This window comes from Adiantum capillus-veneris, chromosome 16, assembly GCF_014529385.1.
Source record: "Adiantum capillus-veneris isolate H3 chromosome 16, ASM1452938v2, whole genome shotgun sequence".
Taxonomy (NCBI): domain Eukaryota; kingdom Viridiplantae; phylum Streptophyta; class Polypodiopsida; order Polypodiales; family Pteridaceae; genus Adiantum; species Adiantum capillus-veneris.
In genome coordinates, this window is record NC_140946.1 from 23,366,662 (window position 1) to 23,385,276 (window position 18,615).

Below are 18,615 nucleotides of genomic sequence, written 5' to 3' on the forward strand. Positions count from 1 at the left end.
GCGACTGGGCGATTTGGGTGCACCGCATGGTGATCCTCCCATTGGCTCTACGTCTTCAGCTCCTATGGCGTCTTCGTTGAACTTTGAGATAGAGGATGAGCACATGTTCGACGCGTACGAGGAGGATTGTCAGCCCTGCACTGAACGGGCTGCCGAAATGGAGGATTGATGACGAGTGCCCAAACACCTCTTTATGATGGTGCACGGTACTCGGTGCTCCGAGCATCATTGGAAGTACTCAACTTTCAAGAAAAATTCGGTTGGAGTAATGCAAGTGTCGATGTACTACTTCTGTAAGTATGGAATGTGGCTTTTATATACTCTCTTCATCTCTCTTTATGATGTCGTCTTTTAGGAATTATACTAATGTGCATGTTTGTTGTAGTTTGATGGGCAAAATGTTGCTAGAAGATCACTACATGCATCCAGATTGTTGACGAGCTAGATCGTATGTCACTGCACTTGGAATGGAGTATGAGCGCATCCATGCGTGCATCATTAGGTCTAAAAAGGACTCAAAAAGGGTTGTATAAGAAATTGGTTAAATTACTAATTAGTAGAGCCGTTTATGGTCGAAACGGCTCCAAATTTGTCCGTTTTGGTCATTTAAAGCATATCTACGCAATCTAAAGCGTGTCTAGGTATCAAAAAGATATCGTTTTCTTCACATTCCTTTGTGGCTCACCTCGAAATTTGTTTTCATTTACTTCACTTGGTAGCAAATAGTTGTTTCCACTTTTGAATCTCTCTTTTGTCTCTCACCTTTTGTGACCTTTATCTCTTCTTCTCTGATGCACCTTGTTCTGCTGCTACGTTATTTCCATTAGAATTTCTGCTCCTTCATTACTTACAATGACTAGTACATCTTCCATTAGTGATAACCGAAAGTTTCACTTGAACATTAAGCTAAGCCACGAATATGCTACTACGCGGTGTGTCTATCAAAGACCAGTTACAACTGCAAATGAAGCACAACAACTTCACAATGAGGGAAAGAAACACATTGATATATGGACAAATGGGAGCTTGTATCCACACCGGATCCTAGCACTGGAAGGTATCCATCTTTTCACACACCTCATGATTTGATGAGATTTGTTGGTGATGGGGTTGATGGCTTACTAAGATATAGTTCTAGGTTATCTCATTTACACATTGATCGTACACATTACATTCAATATCTCAAAACTGTTTTGTCTTCAAATGCAGCAAGAGTTTTAGAACTTGAAAACCAAATAGCATCTCTAAAACAAGAAAATCACCAGCTTTGGACTTTAAAAGAAACTCCAATAGGATTAAGAGCACGAGTAAAACGAATGAGAGATGTAGTAAACTTAATAGAAGGTTCTGGACAAAGAAAAAAAAGATTAAAGATTACTAGAGAACATGTGACTAGTCTTTTAGGATTTGATATGTCCAATGTTCAAGAAAGGGTGAGATTTTTGAATGAGGTAATGAACAAAAGCGATATTCTTAAACTTTTGAAACTTCCTGAAAATCAAACTCAGAAGAAACTGGTATTTCAAAATTTATTGAAAGATATGGGTTTACTGGTCCAACCTTCTCAAATGCAAGAAGTTTGTGACACATTGGGGGTGAGTAGAAGGGGTTACAGGGCCATCTCTAAACCTGGTTTCAAGTTTTAAAGTATTACAAGATTAAAGCTTTTGGGTTGCCTAGGCCTCACAATGTTGGGAAAGTTAGGACTCTATTAAACGAAGAAATACCCGAACATTTTGGAGAGTACTATCATATAGAAGGAACGATGCCATATGAAAAACACGAAAAAAAATCTTCTTTTGAGTATAATGTTTTTAATAACATTTGGATGAGTATAAAAAATGTTCAATCTACTATGGTGAGATACTATAATATACAAGAAGTAGATTGTGAAGGAAAACCTATATTTGTTCTGAAATTGGATGAAGCTCAAATTCAAAAATGTTAAAAAATGGAAAGAGTATCCATATCCCTTATGAATAGAGCATTGGACTATAGCCAGGGTAAGCTTGATTCCCCATACCACAAAACTCAATCAGAAATGGAGCTTTGGTGGATCCGAGCAGCTCAAATACCAGTAGAAAATCACAATACATTGAAATGATTGTTTTTGCAGACCGATATCCCTTCTGTTATACAGGACCAAAATGCAGGTGAAAAACTCTGTGTAGATGGAATGGGTGACTTTTTTGTAGAATGGCACTTGAGTGCCGACCTAAAAGCATTAAAGTGCATGTTTGGTGTATGTGGAGGTGCCAATACCAAGTATCCATGTCTATATTGCATGGCAAGCACTGGAACAAAAGGATGGCTTGCAGAACACAAGGTTGGAAAACCACCATCGAGAAATAGTGTGAACGTCATTGACTACCCATCGTCTTCTATGATTTGGGATCCAATTCTAACAATAGATTTAAAAAATGTACATATATGCACAATGCATGCAGAGATTAGAATCTTGGACAAATTGCTTCGAATCCATCTTGACTATGCATATTCTATTAAGCCAACTAAACTTGCAGACGAGTGCATAGAAAAATGCGAGGCTTTGCTCTCTCAAATGGGTTTTCATGGTGGTCAAGTGCATCTAAAAAACGATCCCACTCTTTCAAAAGGAACCGGTGATGTTTTGCAAGATGTTTCAATGGGTGGAGCAAAAGCGAGAAGATTTTTGAGTAACCATGACAACAAACAAGTTGATGCTATGTGGAACTGCTGGGAGGATCTTTGTGTTATAACAACCAATGTCAAAAGTAGACCACATGTTGCCAACAAATGCATGGAAGTGTGGAAGAAGATCGACAATTTTTTGAAATTTTTGAGACAACAAGTTAGCTCTGCTACTTATGCAGATGATTTTAAAAAGACAATAAAGCTTTTAATAACTGCTATTACAGATCCTTGGGGATCAAAAGACATCACATGTTACTTGGTGAGTATTCAATTACTTTCTAAAGTCTGGATAGTATTTTACTTTGCATCCTATTGAGTTCAACTAGCTTTTTTTTTTATTTTTAGCATATTATGTACCTGCATGGAACATATTTTGCAAAACAAGGACCCCTTGCAACATGGAATACTCAGGGAATGGAAAAATCTCACTATCAAGCGAGGACTTCTTTTTTCAAATGTAGGAGAAAGGGAGGGGGACAAAGAAGGAGCAATGCACTAAAGGAATTATTCAATTGGTTCTATAGGAGGCAATTAAAACGGATGAGATCAAACAACCATGCTGCTCAACCACAGATGGAGATTAATGCTTCACTTTGAAACTTTGTAACGAATCTTTCTAAAGATATCCAAATTCAAAAAAGATATTTTGGTGCAAATAATTGTCAAATTTACATCAATTTTTAATTTTTTTCGTATCTCTAGTCATGTCGCCCCTATGTCTCAAAAAATTTCTTCTTTTATAGACCCCAAGAAGGTTGACATTTGTCTCCTCAACTGCTGCTGCATAGCTAGAGTAGCAAAGAAAGTATCGTGCTCTTGAGGCATTGAATCCTGCAGCATATCCAAATATTCTAAGTGCTGCTGCTCTCTCAAGTAGCATGATCTTGTTTGCATTGATTTGAAGGGGAGTGTACCTTTAAAACCGTGACAATATCTTCAGGGCAAACATTGGCAACTGAGGATCTTCAAAATACTGCATGTGAAAAGCACAAAAGGTGGCACTATACAATGTAGGCATGTAGTGCATGAGAGAGGAGGCATCCCTTCTTGAAGAGCCCTCTATTGCTTTCCCTCTCGAGCCTTTAGCTCTCCCAAGAAAATTGTCTTTGTCAAGGAGTTCAATCTGCAAAACAAGACAGAACGAGTAATTAAAACAAACTTGAAAAAAAAGAAAGATTTCAGAAGGGGGATCACCTTTTGCAACTCATCTTCGGCAATGACTTTTTCTTGAAGGAGATTTCATGATCCGGTCATCTCTCTTATGTCAACTTCCTTTCCAATTTTTTTCAGCTTAAAGTCTCTGCCAAAAGATTGGATGCCAAGCTCAACAAGTCTCTTCTCAAAATCCTCATCTTTGAGGAAAGGTTTCTCCTCTTCCACTCTTCTCATGCATAGAGCAAGTGCATCAGGAGCAGGCAAAAAATCTTTATTGGATGTCTGAAGATCAAGTGCCAAAAACTCCTCTTTAAACTCTTCTTCTGTGTCAATAAAATCTTTGGCCACCTCAGAAGCTTCAGAAATGGTGCCAATACAATAGTCCTCCCTCATATTAAGCAGACACTGGATATGATGGAGAGGGATATACTCTTTTCCATTGATATAGAAGTAGGGAAGGTTTGGAATAGTAAGGGAAGATTCAGACACCTCTACCTCATCTGTTGGCTCATCAATGACAATACTAGCTCTAAATTGAGCCACATCAAAATTTGCACTCTCCTGCTCCTCAGCTGCAACATCAACTTCCTCCTCCTCTAGAGTTTCGCTTTTCTCAAGCTGCAAAACTGTGGAAACATTTTTATTTTTTGCCTCTTCATCTGTATCTTTCACTTCATCAGCTTTGCCTTGCATGTCAACTTAATGGAACAAAAAGAAAAGAAAGGCAACTTCTTTTGGAACAAGGTTGTAAGGCTTTAAATGTAATTGACAAGAAATGGTAGGTGGACAAACAAAGGAAGTCTTCTTAGAAAATCTTCCAAACCTCCTTGTTAATTTTCCTTTCTCAATTGAGTTGGTAGTAAATTTGGTTAGATGGCAATGAGTCTTGCCATCTAAAACCAAACACTTGACTTCAACTACCTCTTCAAACTCTTTGAATTCTTCTGACAAGAAGTCCTTCAAATGGTCTAACAAAGCTGCAAGATCAAACACAGGGTTGAATATTTCATACACTTTGGTGTACACTTCCATGTCACCACCATCCATCACAGCAACCAATAGCTTCTCACTTGGACTCTCCTCTAAAATCTCCTCCTGACCTTCGTTCATGGTAGAGGAAAAATCGAACCGGTGAAGCTACCTAGACAAAGGGTGAAGGTCGACAAGTACGCACCAAAATGATATATAGAGCGATAAGGGGGGAGGGTTACACGATGAGCAAAGCGCTCCGGGCACTGGGTGAAGGTGTCTAAGAACCTCACTAGCACGCCCAAACGAAGCGATAGGGAAGAGTTCCAGGATGTGCAACCTGCTCGGATCTCATCGTGCCAGAGCTCCCTAGTGGAACCAAGTAGAAGCCCGAACCACGCGATAGAGGCGCCACCCGGGGTTTGCAAACGGGTACCGTCGCGTCCTGTGGGATGAAGGGACCTTGAGACACCAAAGCAATACCAAAACAAAGCGTAGCACTAGTGGAGGGAAGTAAAATAAACTCAATTTCTCGCGTCGTGTGGGACAAGGAAACGTGTAACACAAATAAAAATCGAGATCAAGCTTTATATAAGGTGCAAAAATATGACCATTATGGACACGTGTCAGCCATGCAGACGTGCCACATAACCTGCTTACAACGGTCGTTGTACGGACGGTCGGATGCATATAAAGCTCTCTCACATGCTCATTTTTTACGTTCCCCCATACCTCACATTCGCGTTGTGTCATTCCTCCTAAATGACCCGCACTTCCTTCCATCGACCCATCCTCGCCATCCGCACTTTCTTATATCTTTCTTCCACCGACCCGCGCTACCCATCCTCGGCCAATCCGTTGCACTTCCGGATTGTTTCTTATTTCTATGTCGTACGACGTGATACGATCAAGTGCTAGACAGTGGGTGGCCAAGCTATTGCACCGTGCGGTTGTCCTTCCATTTCCATTGCCAAGATCAGCATCTTTACATACGACACGACTCGGATATGTTCTAGCATGTGGGTGACCGGGCTATCGTCGTGCATGTGTCCATTGATTCATTGTCAAGGCTTAACAGCTTCACATACGACGCGATCCTGCCCTATTCTAGGATGTGGGTGAACCAAAAGGCTTCACATACGACGCGATACGGACATGTTCTAGAGTGTGGGTGAGCCGGTTATCGCGTCGTGCAGGTCTTCTCTCTTGATTTATTGGAAAGGTCCAAAGCTTCACATACAACGTGATATGGACATATTCTAGAGTGCGGGTGACCCGGCTATCGCGTCGTGTAGGTGTCTCTCCATGATTCTTATCCAAAATCATTTTCTTCACATACGGCGCGATAGGGACAGCTTGTAGATTGTGGGTGACCCATCTATCGCGTCGTGCGGTGTTTTGTGACCCAAATGGCGAGGACGAAGCAGATGCAACGAAAGTCTAACAAGCCCCAAATGATCCAGAAAAAGATGATTTAGAGAAGGATCCAGAGAAACCACCTCCTCCAGTACCTCGTCAGAGGCCCACCGCTAGAAAAAGGTTGAATTATCGGGTCAAATCTTTAAGAGAAATAAGAAAAGCACAATAGTCTACTTGTCTACTGATTCCAAAGCTATCTTTCATGAGAGTTGTCAAAGAGATATTAGATAGACTTGTAAGCATGATGAATATCAAAACTTTTGTCTCAGTAAGGTGGCAATCTCAAGCTCTCATATGCCTTCAGGAAGATGTTGAGAATTTTCTCATGGACTTTATGAATGATAGCTACATTGCAGCTGCATTTGCTCACAGGGTCACACTTATGAGCAAAGATTTGTGCTTGTGTCAAGGCTGAGGTACAAGTTTGATAAGGCTCTTTAGCTTATTCCTAGTGAGTATCTTAGAGCCTTCCAAATTTTAAATATCCCTTCTTCCAGGCAGCAGAAAGATTCAGGGGTTGTCATTGAGGATGTTACACATGAGTATGAGACAAGAAAGGCCCAGGATATCAAAGCAGGAAAGGAGGTTGAGAGGGAGCAAGACATGATATCAGAGGATGCTATCCTTAAAGATCAAGAAGAAATTTTAAGAGCATCCAACTCTCTTCTTTATGAAAAAGTTACAAACCAAATGGTGGTGGATGTCTCCTTGTTTGGAGATACTGAGGCGTACTTGGACATATTCCCTCAAGACACAAGTATGCTTGTAAATCCCAACATTGAGCTTGGTGACACTGTGCTCTTTATCTGTCTCATGTATGTGTTGCTCCTTTGCTAATTCTTAGTGCATGTGCAAGGCAGGCACAAGGGCCTCATTGGGGGGTGTGTTTTCTTTTTCACGTGTCTTATGAGGAATCTTCTAGAGGCTCTAGCTATGCAAATTTCCATACTTGACCCTCTACTGACACAGTTCCTTTTTAACAAGCAAGGAACCCTTTCAAGTTTTTTTGAAGATTTTAACATGCTGACCTGCAATTACATAATATACCCCTATGTTGAAGGGTAAATCTTAACTCCTTACATGTTATTTTTAACATTTTGTGGTATTCCTAGCTAATTGTTATTTTTTGTAGAGGACATTGGAGTCTTATTATCTTCAATCTTTTGGAGAAAGATATTATCACTATGGGAGAATGTTGATGTTACCGCACAACATTACCGCATAAGAGGAGAAAGAGAGCTTCAAGAAAGAGAGAGATTGAATGGTGCAGACCCGTCTGCGCGTTTCCCGAATTTTTTACGAGCATTACCGCAATAATAACCGCCCATATTACCGCAACAGGAAAAGAGAATCCACGTTGCCCATTCCTCTCCCACTTTTCCCTTTCTATAAATCCTATTCTATTTTGTTACTTTTCAGAAATTGGTACCCCCTTTTTGCATGGAGTGTAAGAAATCCCATTCTCATTGGGATTTTTAGTACCTCTCTTATCTTTGCTTGCCTCATCTATTGGTATGATTCTCCTACTCTACTCATTTGTACTCCATGAGATTCTATATCAAAAAATATTTTGTTTCCACCTCAAAATCTTATGTCAACTATGCATTCATATGGAAATGGCAAGCGAACGATGATCAAAATTGTATTGTCACCCCCTTTTTGCAAGGAGTGTAAGAAATCCCATTCTCATTGGGATTTTTAGTACCTCTATTTTCTTTGCTTGCCTCATCTATATAAACAAAAATATTTTGTTTCCACCTCAAAATCTTATGTCAACTATGCATTCATATGGAAATGGCAAGCGAATGATGATCAAATTGTATTGTCTTGCGTTCATAAACAAATAGCCCTTTTGTACAGCATAAGTAGAGAAAGAAGTCAAAATCCAAAAGATATTTATTAATTTGCATCCTCCAAGAGATCTCTACAAGTGCTTACATCCATGTCCAACCCCATGGTAGCTAAATCAACAAATAAATCTATTGATTCATCCTCTACAGCCTCTCCTATTGAATCATCATCATCCTCTCCATCCTCGTCCTCCTCCTCACTATGGTTGGTTATTGGGAATGGTTAGCTCTCCTCGACCTCAACTGCATCATCGTCATTGGCGTCTTCTTGAGATGGTATGGTGGGATCTGCCAAAGTCTCTATGTTCGTAGTTGCAAAGATAGAGCTGCTCCGTGGTGTGACTGGAATAACATACCATAGTCGTCTTTGATACATACAAGGCACATAAAACACCTGTAGGTCATAGAGCAAACAACAACATGAATGTAGTTTTGTATGTATCATATAATGTTTTAGTGAGTTGCACATGGACTTTACCTGCTCACAACTACTAGGTTGCACCAAGTTGTCGGTCTTCCCGCGATGAAATTGCCCGGAGTCTACCATATAGAGTCCATTCTCATGTCTCTTAACCTCACCCGCAAACCATCGGCAGTCAAAGAGATATTTGTGAAATGTTCTGAAATCCACTTTGATTATCCTCTCTATTGTTCCACATTCCCTCACCTCTTGTGTTCTCATGTCAAAGTTGGCCCATAACTCCACTATCGTGAGTGGTTCGACGCTCATCTATCTTGCGGGTTCGAAAATGACGTCCTTTGGACCACATAGAGTTGAATGTGAAGGCCTGCAAAAACCAATCAAGATAGATGAGAGAGAGAGAGAGGTGACACACACACACACACTAAACACATTGAGTATATTACCCTTGGTAGACATCCTCGCGCGTACTCCCATTCTTTAGGGCTTATTTGTTCTCCTTGTGCCTTGGCCTTGGTCATGGCATTGTGTATCCACCCAACTGGAATTAGATCAGGTTATTTGGCAAGATCTTTAGGAAAGGGAGGTTCTCGCCTACCACCATGCGACCTCTTCCATGCTTCCCTCTCCCTTTCTCTCGTTGTACGCACCTCCACATACATATCCACCCATTTGCCCATGATGGGAGCATTGAGTAGACAATGGTTGTTGACTATGTCTTGAAATTCCCTATCCAAAATCAAGAGAGAACCTTTCCCACTTGGAATGTTTGCGTGTTTTTTTGGATCCTCTTCCTCCGTCTTTAAACGAGGCAATGATGGGTCTATTGTGAAAAGATATTGAGAGACATACACAAAATCCTCTTGTACAATCCAACCCTCTACCATGATTACCTGAACACATGTACATGAAACCATTAGTGATTTAAGTAACCAATAAAAAGCATTGTGAATACAATCCAACACTAATAAGGTTTAAGGCTTAAGATCAATAAATACCTCTGGTTGTGATCGTAGCCTTACAAAGTCTTTCAAGGTCTTTAGGAACCTCTCAAGAAAGAGCATCCACCTGGAGTGAACCACACCACAAATGGCTATCTCCTCAAGAAGATGGAGCAATAGGTGAACTTGGCTAATAAGGATAGAACATGGGAATGCATCCTCAATAGCACAAGTTTCTTCAATCGCCAGAAGTCGAGCTGTTGGAATGGCTGAAACTTTGATTTCTTTGGAACTCACAAACTTGTAACCAAAAAACCTTCATAATCTTCATAGTAAAGTTAGTCTTCAAAGTAAAGTTTAGGAGGAGGATCAAATGTTCTATACCTGACAACTTCTCCCACCTTGAATATTGCAGTCTTTATATTCATGTCCGCAAATCCACTAATGCTAATTGGAAGCACAAACTATTGCACAAACAAAAAGACTTTTTAGTATCCAGAACCCTAAACCACATACACACACACACACATTACCTGAAGAATCTTGTGCCAATCATGGGATTTGAGCCCATACAGTTGTGTGGATCCTTCTTTCTTAGTTTTAGTGAAGGCACCCTTGAGCGAATGCATATAACCTGTTGGAGTACGGATGGATGCAATGACTTGTTTCATCCGCTCTTGATCCACCCTTGATAGAATCCAAGGTGCCTTTGGAAGAACCATCTTCCCCCGAGGCCCCATGCGAGGTGTGGCCGAAGGAGGAAGCCTCCTTATGGCCCTCATGTCCTCTCTAGCCCCCAATGAATCTTTCTTGCCTACTATGTGATCCCATATAGCTTGCCCAACATTTTTGAACACATGCATTGGATCCAATAGGTGTTGGATTTTTAATGAAGCCCAATAGGGTAGTGATAAGAAAATAGAGTACCTAGACATACCCGTAGGTGGATCATTGGGAGGAGGCAATGTGTTGTGATGCTCGTTTCAATGTCTTGCCCAATCGGCCACGGTCCAATGGAGTGGCTCCATCCCATTGCACGGTGGAGCATAAGATGGATGTGCGGGTGGCAAGAAGCGATGGTTATTGGGGTATATCACCTTACCAAGTAGAGCGGGTCTCTCTGTCACGAGTGAGGGTCCACAAGTTGGGCATGCCCTATGTCCAGATGTTGATAGTCCTACAAAACCAAAAGACATAACCGCATATAAGTAACCAATGCAAAGACATTAAAGAGAGTCACAAAGTATAAGCTTACCTGAAATCTCTCCAAGCCCGGGGTAATCATGCATGGTCCACATGAGAATGCACTTGATCATTGTGCGCCGATCACGAAGCGGTCTTGATACATCAAAAAAATCTATGCCGTTCCAAAGCTCTTGAAGCTCTTCAATCAAAGGTGCTAAATATACATCCATGTTATTCACCTTGTGTTTTCCTGGGACTAGAAGAGAGAGCAAAATGTTCCCCTTCTTGGTTGACTCCCATGGTGGAATGTTGTAGTTTACAACAACCACTGGCCAAGTACTCCATGAGGTAAACCGATGCCCAAATGGGTTTACCCCATCACTAGCCAGACCAAGCCTCAAGTGACGAGGCTCTTCTCTAAACTCCGACCATGTCTGCTCAATGTGTTGCCATGCCGGCGAGTCAGCGGCACTCTCATAACCCCATCGGTGGAGCGATTTGTCATATGCCATGTAAGAAGCTCACTTGTTCCTTTGGTGTTGAACATGTGCTTGATGCGGGGAATATGAGGGGGAAATGATGAAGAACTTTGCGAGGTATTGTGGTTCCTTGCATTCCCTCTTTGTACCTTGATTTGCCACACTCGGGGCAAGCATCAAGCCCTGCATGTTCATTGCGGAATAGCACGCAATCATTGACACATGCATGTATGAGATCATAGTCCATCCCAAGCTCTGTCACCACCTATCGTGCCTTCCTTTGATTTTCTGGAAGATGATTGCCTTTAGGCATCATCTTGCCTAATAGCCTATGACATAATTAAAGAACACTCGTTATTGCATATAACCACGAAAAAAACTCACAACTAACACTTATTACACTTAAACGTACCTCAATAGTGCATCGACCCCTGCATTGCTCCATCCAAACATTGCTTGAATATTCAAGATCTCAAGAGACGCTCGTAATATGGAGTAGGAGCATCCCTCGTAAAGAGCGATGTGTGCTGCCTCTAGCAATGAATCTTTGGTTTTTTGGGCGGCTTCTTCACATGCACACTCAGGATCACACTCATTCGCCGCCTCACGTGCAAGAATATCCTCAACCATGTTGTGCAAATGATCTTCCTCCACCTCCATGTGGGGCGGGGTGGTGGGGAGATCCCCATATGTGGTGGATGTAGGGTGCGCATGCGCTTGTGTGGACCCACCCACATCGGACGGCGGGTGTGACCCCCCTCCCATGACTGATTCCTGGTGCAATCGCTCTTCCATCCTCCTCCCGTCTCCGCCCCCGATCACATTCCAATGGGGAGCGACATCAATGGATGCCAAAACCCTCGGATCGCTAGTTTTCATTCGAGCGTGTTTTCTCGGATCGTCCCATAGGCCATAATCATCCACGTGAGCCAAGCATATACGCCGAAGACGTGCAATTGCACTCTTAAATCGCGTACATGGACATGGTAATCGCTCGCTCAACCATTGAGTTCGTTCTGCGCCAACCAGCAGACCCACGTCATCCCAATTGTCCTGCACACACAACCACACACTAAATAAGAAAAAGAAAAATCAAGAATGTTGGTACTGACATGACTGACACTCATTAAAGATAGAGGGGAAGTGGGTACAAGAGGTCATGGAGTAGGCGTAACCTTAATGTCTCATCAGAGATTTTCGCGGTAATACTGGCGATAATACAGGCGGTAATCGACGCGGTAATACTCGCGGTAAAACTCCCTACAAATTTTTTTATATAAAGGGGGCACCTGCGTGTCCCCACGAAATTGAATGCCAAAAATTCAAAAACGACCTCCTCTTCTGCGCAGGCCTGTTTCCCTCTCCATCTCCAAGCTCTCTCTCCTTCTCCCTCTCCATCTCCAACCTCTATTACTCTCTTCATCTCCATCCCCACCATTTCCAAACGATCGAGGTCACGAATGTAAGTGCTCAAAATCTCTCTCTTTCTTCTCGTTCTTCTACACACACACACACCAACACATACACACACACACACACACACACACACACACACAATGCATACACATTGCACACACGCACAATGCATACACACACATGCACTAACATGCACACACACATTGTACACACACACGCACACACACACAATTTTGTGCATTAGTGCATGCATGCGTTACAAGCACACACTATTACTTGCATTAAGGTGTGCTTGTGCATGAATTAGTGTGTAAACACACTAATGCATGCACAAACACACACTGATGCTTGCATTAGTGTGTGATTTAGCACAAATTAGTGTGTTTACACACACTAATGCTTGCCTTAGTGTGTGCATGCGTTGCAAGAACACACTAATGCTTGCATTAGGGTGTGCTTGTTCAGAAATTAGTGTGTAAATGCACTTATGCACATGCTAATGCAAGCATTAGTGTGTGCATGCATTATACACACACACTAATGCTTGCATTAGTGTGTGATTTAGCACAAATTAGTGTGTTTACACACACTAATGCATTGTACACACACTAATGCCCACATTAGTGCATGCATGTGTTACAACCACACACTAATGCTTGCATTAGGGTGTGCTTGTGCATGAATTAGTGTGTAAACACACTAACGCATGCACAAGCACACGCTAATGCAAGCATTAGTGTGTGCATGCATTATACACACACACTAATGCTTGCATTAGTGTGTGATTTAGCACAGATTAGTGTGTTTACACACACTAATTTGTGCACAATCACATACTAATGCAAGCATTAGTGTGTGCATGCATTAGTTAGTTTTTACATACTATTTTGTGCACAAATTTCACACTAATGCCGCACTAGTTAGTTTTTACACACTAATGCTTGCACAAATTACACACTAATGCCCGTATTAGTGTGTGCATGCATTATACACACACTAACGCCCGTATTAGTGTGTGCATGCATTATACACACACTAAGGATTCACTAATGCCGCACTAGCTAGTTTCTACACACTAATTTGTGTCCAAGCACTAATGCCGCACTAGTTAGTTTCCACACACTAATTTGTGCCCAAGCACACACTAATGCAAGCGTTAGTGTGTGCATACCTCTCTAGCACACACTAATGCTTGCATTAGTGTGTGCTTGTGCACTAATTAGTGTGTTTTCACACACTATTTTAGGCACAATGCATGCATTATACACACACATACACTAATGCAAGCATTAGTGTGTGCATGCATTCGTGTGTTTCCACACACTAATTTGTGCCCAAGCACACACTAATGCAAGCGTTAGTGTGTGCATGCCTGTCTGGCACACACTAATGCTTGCATTAGTGTGTGCTTGTGCACTAATAAGTGTGTTTTCACACACTATTTTAGGCACAATGCATGCATTATACACACACACACACACTAATGCAAGAATTAGTGTGTTTCCACACACTAATTTGTGCCCAATCACACACTAATGCAAGCATTAGTGTGTGCATGCATTAGTGTGTGCATGCATTAGTGTGTTTCCACACACTAATTTGTGCCCAAGCACACACTAATGCAAGCGTTAGTGTGTGCATACCTCTCTAGCACACACTAATGCTTGCATTAGTGTGTGCTTGTGCACTAATTAGTGTGTTTTCACACACTATTTTAGGCACAATGCATGCATTATATACACACACACTAAGGCTTGCATTAGTGTGTGCTTGGGTATGCATTAACATACCAAAACATACCTCCATTAGCATTAACATACCAAAACATACCTCCATGTGGGTGTCCGATAAAGCTGATTGAGACCCCAATGGTCACCGAGAAACCCAACGGTAGATTAAGGTCCAACACCCACACACTAGATTAATTTCTTTGCCACACACTAATGCACGCACACAATAGTTTATTTAGAAGCACACACACACACACACTAAATGGATGCAAAAAAATAAGCACATAAACCATTTCTTAAATAGGAGATAAAAGGAATCCTATGCATGGAGGAATCCTATCCAAGGAGGAATCCTATGCAATAAAGAATCTCACTTTGATTACAATTCAATGTTAATTAGGGTCCCTTTTTTTGTGAAATTGTAGGATATGGCATCCTCTTCCACGCCCGGCTATCGATCCATAGAGGACTTTCTCGCCGAGGGCTTCTCTCACCAAGGGCCTCTCTTACGAGGACGCTTGTGATGCTTACTACTTGCAGTCTTCCTCCCACCAGTCACAATCCAACTTCGGCTTTCGATGGTTCCGAGATGCAGTACACGACCCCGACCTGGAGAGGGCATACCATGCCCAGGAAGAGTGGCTATCCTCGCAGCAGAGTCTTCGAGGGCGGTACACACCAGCACAGTTGGCTGCCTATGGGCTCTCACCGCTTGCGACACCGGGCGCCGGCACTCCAATCGTGGAGAGTGTGCCTCCCAGTGGGCCTCCCTCCACCTTACCCTTGACTTTCCCGTCACCCGTAGCTCCCTCCACCTTGCATTCGCAGCGATCCACGCCCGCACCGTTGAGTTATCCGTCGCCTACACCACCCAGCAGTTCGGGCTCGGGCCAGTGCTCTTCGGGTGGCTAGCACTCTTCCCGTAGTAGTGGCTCACGCTCTCGTCGAGGTAGTGGCTCGTGCTGCTTTGGTGGTGGAGGGGGCAGTGCTACAGATTCACCTCCTCTTACACCCCGACCTCCTCGCTCACCCCTTGGAGCTCCACATGAGGATGAGGACCGCGATGCGCCCGCCCCGGACGCTCGTGACTACTACTATTATATACATCGAGGGGGGGAGGTGGATCTAGGTTCCTCTTTGGGGAGGACATTTCGAGGGCACCTTAACCAGCTGATCCACTCGACATACCAAGATTGCTTTAAATCTTTCAAAGATCAGGACCCAACCGACTTGACGTACATTCACACGACATTGCTCATGCGGTTCCCTAATCCACAAGTGGAAGAGTTCTCCAGGCAGTGGCTCAAGGAATACATCAAGAATTTCTTGAAAAATAAGAACCAGTGTGCGGAGGGCGGCAAAGCGAACATTTGAATCTGAGGGTCACAACTATCGCCCTGGAAATGTTCACGACGAGGAGTGGGAGAAATCCCAGGGCGAGCTGGAGGATGAGAGAGCGGCAGGTGCTAGGGCGCACACTCGGCAGGTGGAGGCGAGGGCGCAGCAAACGCCCACGCATTACGGCTCGGGCGGAAAAGCAGCATGGAAAGATAAATTTGTGAGTGTGCGTATTTTCATTTGAATTGATTTAATTTGTGGTAATAAGGTTAGGTTTGTGATATTTTTTAATTGATATACAACAAAATATTACTATGACCCGTCCAAGCCGAGAGATCCAGAGATACAGAGAGAGCCACTCCGAATATCAAACATGTTGCTGGCTGTATGAAAACAACAAAATCAACCACGAAGAATTTGAAAATGCATGTCGTACACTACAACCTGTAAGTGTGAACTTTTTTTTAAAAATCATTGCATGCAGCTTTATGTATCCATTTGTATTAATTAAAGGTTTTGTTGTTTTTTTCTTTTCCAGATTCAAGGAGTCCCTCAAGAGGTCCCAGGATCCGAGTAGCTCAATCCTCCAAGTGTCTTTGGGCCCGCACGTCTTCTTTTCGCCACAATTGTATAGCCCCCATGTATCGCCTATTTGGGCAATTTTGTAATATCCAATATAATTAAACACTTGATTTTGGCCCAAAGTCTTCTTTTGTCCACAGTTGTATAGCCGCCATGCATCGCCTATTTGGGCAATTTTGTAATGAACAGTTTCTCCAATATAATTAAACATTTGATTTTGGTCCAAAGTTTTGGTGCAATGAAATTGTTGTTTTTTTATTTATTAAATGTATAGGAAAAAAAAAAGGCAAATGACCATCCAAATGGTCATCTGCTTTTTTTAAAAAAAATACTCGCGTGTGCGGAAATGGTCGCGGTAATACTAGCAGTAAATACGACGAAAATAGACGTGGAAATGTAGCCGGGCCGATTACCGCGAGCATTGCTGAAGGACCATTACCGCGAGTATTGACTCCAGCATTACCGCTCCCGAGATTTTTTGACTTGAACTTTTCCTTTGTCTATCTGAGCAATAATGTGCTCCAAATGTCATAGTGTATATTAATGAATTCATTGTCAAGTATCCATGGGAGAAGTAAACTGTAAGTATGAAGTATGATCTATGCTTGATGGCCCATTGTTTTCTATTAGTAGCTTTTTGATTCAATGTCTTCTTGCAGTGCTGCCAAACTTATTGTTGGTCACCTGAGTACCACAAATAAGGATAACAATATAGAAGCTTTCAAGTACTACAATCAAAAAGTGCCTTTACAGATAGACTCAACATCTTGTGGATGGAGGGTGCTTGCCAATGCATGGAGATATCTTGAGTCAAGGTGCCGGATGACTACACTCACTGTAAGTGTGTGGCTCATGTATTTATTTTGATGTCTTAACTATGTATGTATGTACTCATGTCCTTTAATTCCTTTTTCTATTTTTTTTCGTTGCATGACTATCCAGAGTCTTGGGTCACGTGGGTGAGAGAGAAGGCTGTTTCTATGGTTTTGGACAGATCAATAAATCGAAATGATCTAGAATCTGCCACCAAAGAAAGGTAGAGCCACTAAAGGTTTGGATGCAAAGAAAAAGGATCAGAAGAATAAAAGTCATCCAAAGAATATCCATACAAAGAAAAAGGATCACAAGAAGAGTCCTACAAAGAAGACCCATGCCAAGAAGATTCCTGCCAAGGGGAAGAGTCCCACCAAGAAGAAGAGCCCTGCAAAAAAAAGAGCAGATACAAAGGGCCATCCATTCCACTCACCATTGAAATTCAAGGTTCAAAAGCGTTGTACACTTAAAGAACAGTAGACGGGAGGCACCTAGCTCACCTTTCAAGCTACCATTCATGCTGCCAAAGAAGGTTGCCAAGTCACCCAAGCCAGCCACTCCTCAGGAGCCCAAAGCTCCAACCCCTGCCAAGTCACCCGTGCCAAGCCCTGAGGATCCCAAAGCACCAACCCCTGCCAATCATCACCCGTGCCAAGCCCTGAGGAGCCCAAGTCATCACCATCACCCACTCCTGAACTTTCACCCCCTTCTGAACACAAAAGAAAAAGGGTCTCTGAGGATGCAGAATCCTCTCAGGCAAAAAGAAAAGTGGAGTTTCATGGTTGATTACTTCACAAAAGCTATGTGCACTTTTGTTCATTTTGTCCATACGAACATATATATACCCTTTGTACTTCAAATACTTGATACCAACTATCGATTCTTAAATGCGTACCATGATGTCATGTAAGTTTAAAACAACATAAATAATGTTCACAATAAGGTAGAGAAAAGATAAATATATTTGAAAAATGATTACAATATTGAACTTGTTTTTTCAAGTCTTTGCAAGTGGCTCAAATACAACTCTTTTTGGGGGAAGGCATGTGATGCAAGAGGTTGAATTCTCCATCCTTGTGCTCACCACAATGTCATCCACTTTGAACCTATACTCAGGAGATTTTCCATCAAGAAACTCAAGTGATTCTCTAGCATCATCTAGTCTCCAATTTGTTGTTACTATCACGCTACTATACTCGGTGTGTGTATGGACTGTGACCTTTAGTTCAAACGTTGGACAATTTTTCTCAGAGTCGAGAGCAACCCAGCTACCTAATTTGCTTCTCCATCTCCTATAGTTGTAGCCCAGAACTAATGATTGACGACATAATTGATATAAGATAGACATAGAATTTGGGCTTACTCTACAACTAATATTAGCACCATTATGGAAGTTTCTTTGGTGCTCCATCCATCTCCAAGTACATTATCCAGTTCAATCATAGAAAGTCTTCTATTAATCCACATCGTCCTTGTCCTCTGCAAGTCCATTGTTTTGAAACATGCCACAAATACATGTATAGGCAAGAACCATTGAACTTTAATCCTTCTTGATATCCTGCCCGAAGACATAGCTTTAAGGATGTCTTCTTTGATCTTGGATTTGAAGCTTGATAAAGTACATCCATCGGGAGCTTCCCAGTC

At 42.1% G+C, this 18,615-nt stretch overlaps 1 pseudogene; it reads right to left on the bottom strand.

Moving 5' to 3' along the window:
* Positions 1 to 6,128: 6,128 nt before the first annotated feature.
* Positions 6,129 to 12,530, bottom strand: LOC147438714 (uncharacterized; annotated as a pseudogene).
* Positions 12,531 to 18,615: the final 6,085 nt, after the last annotated feature.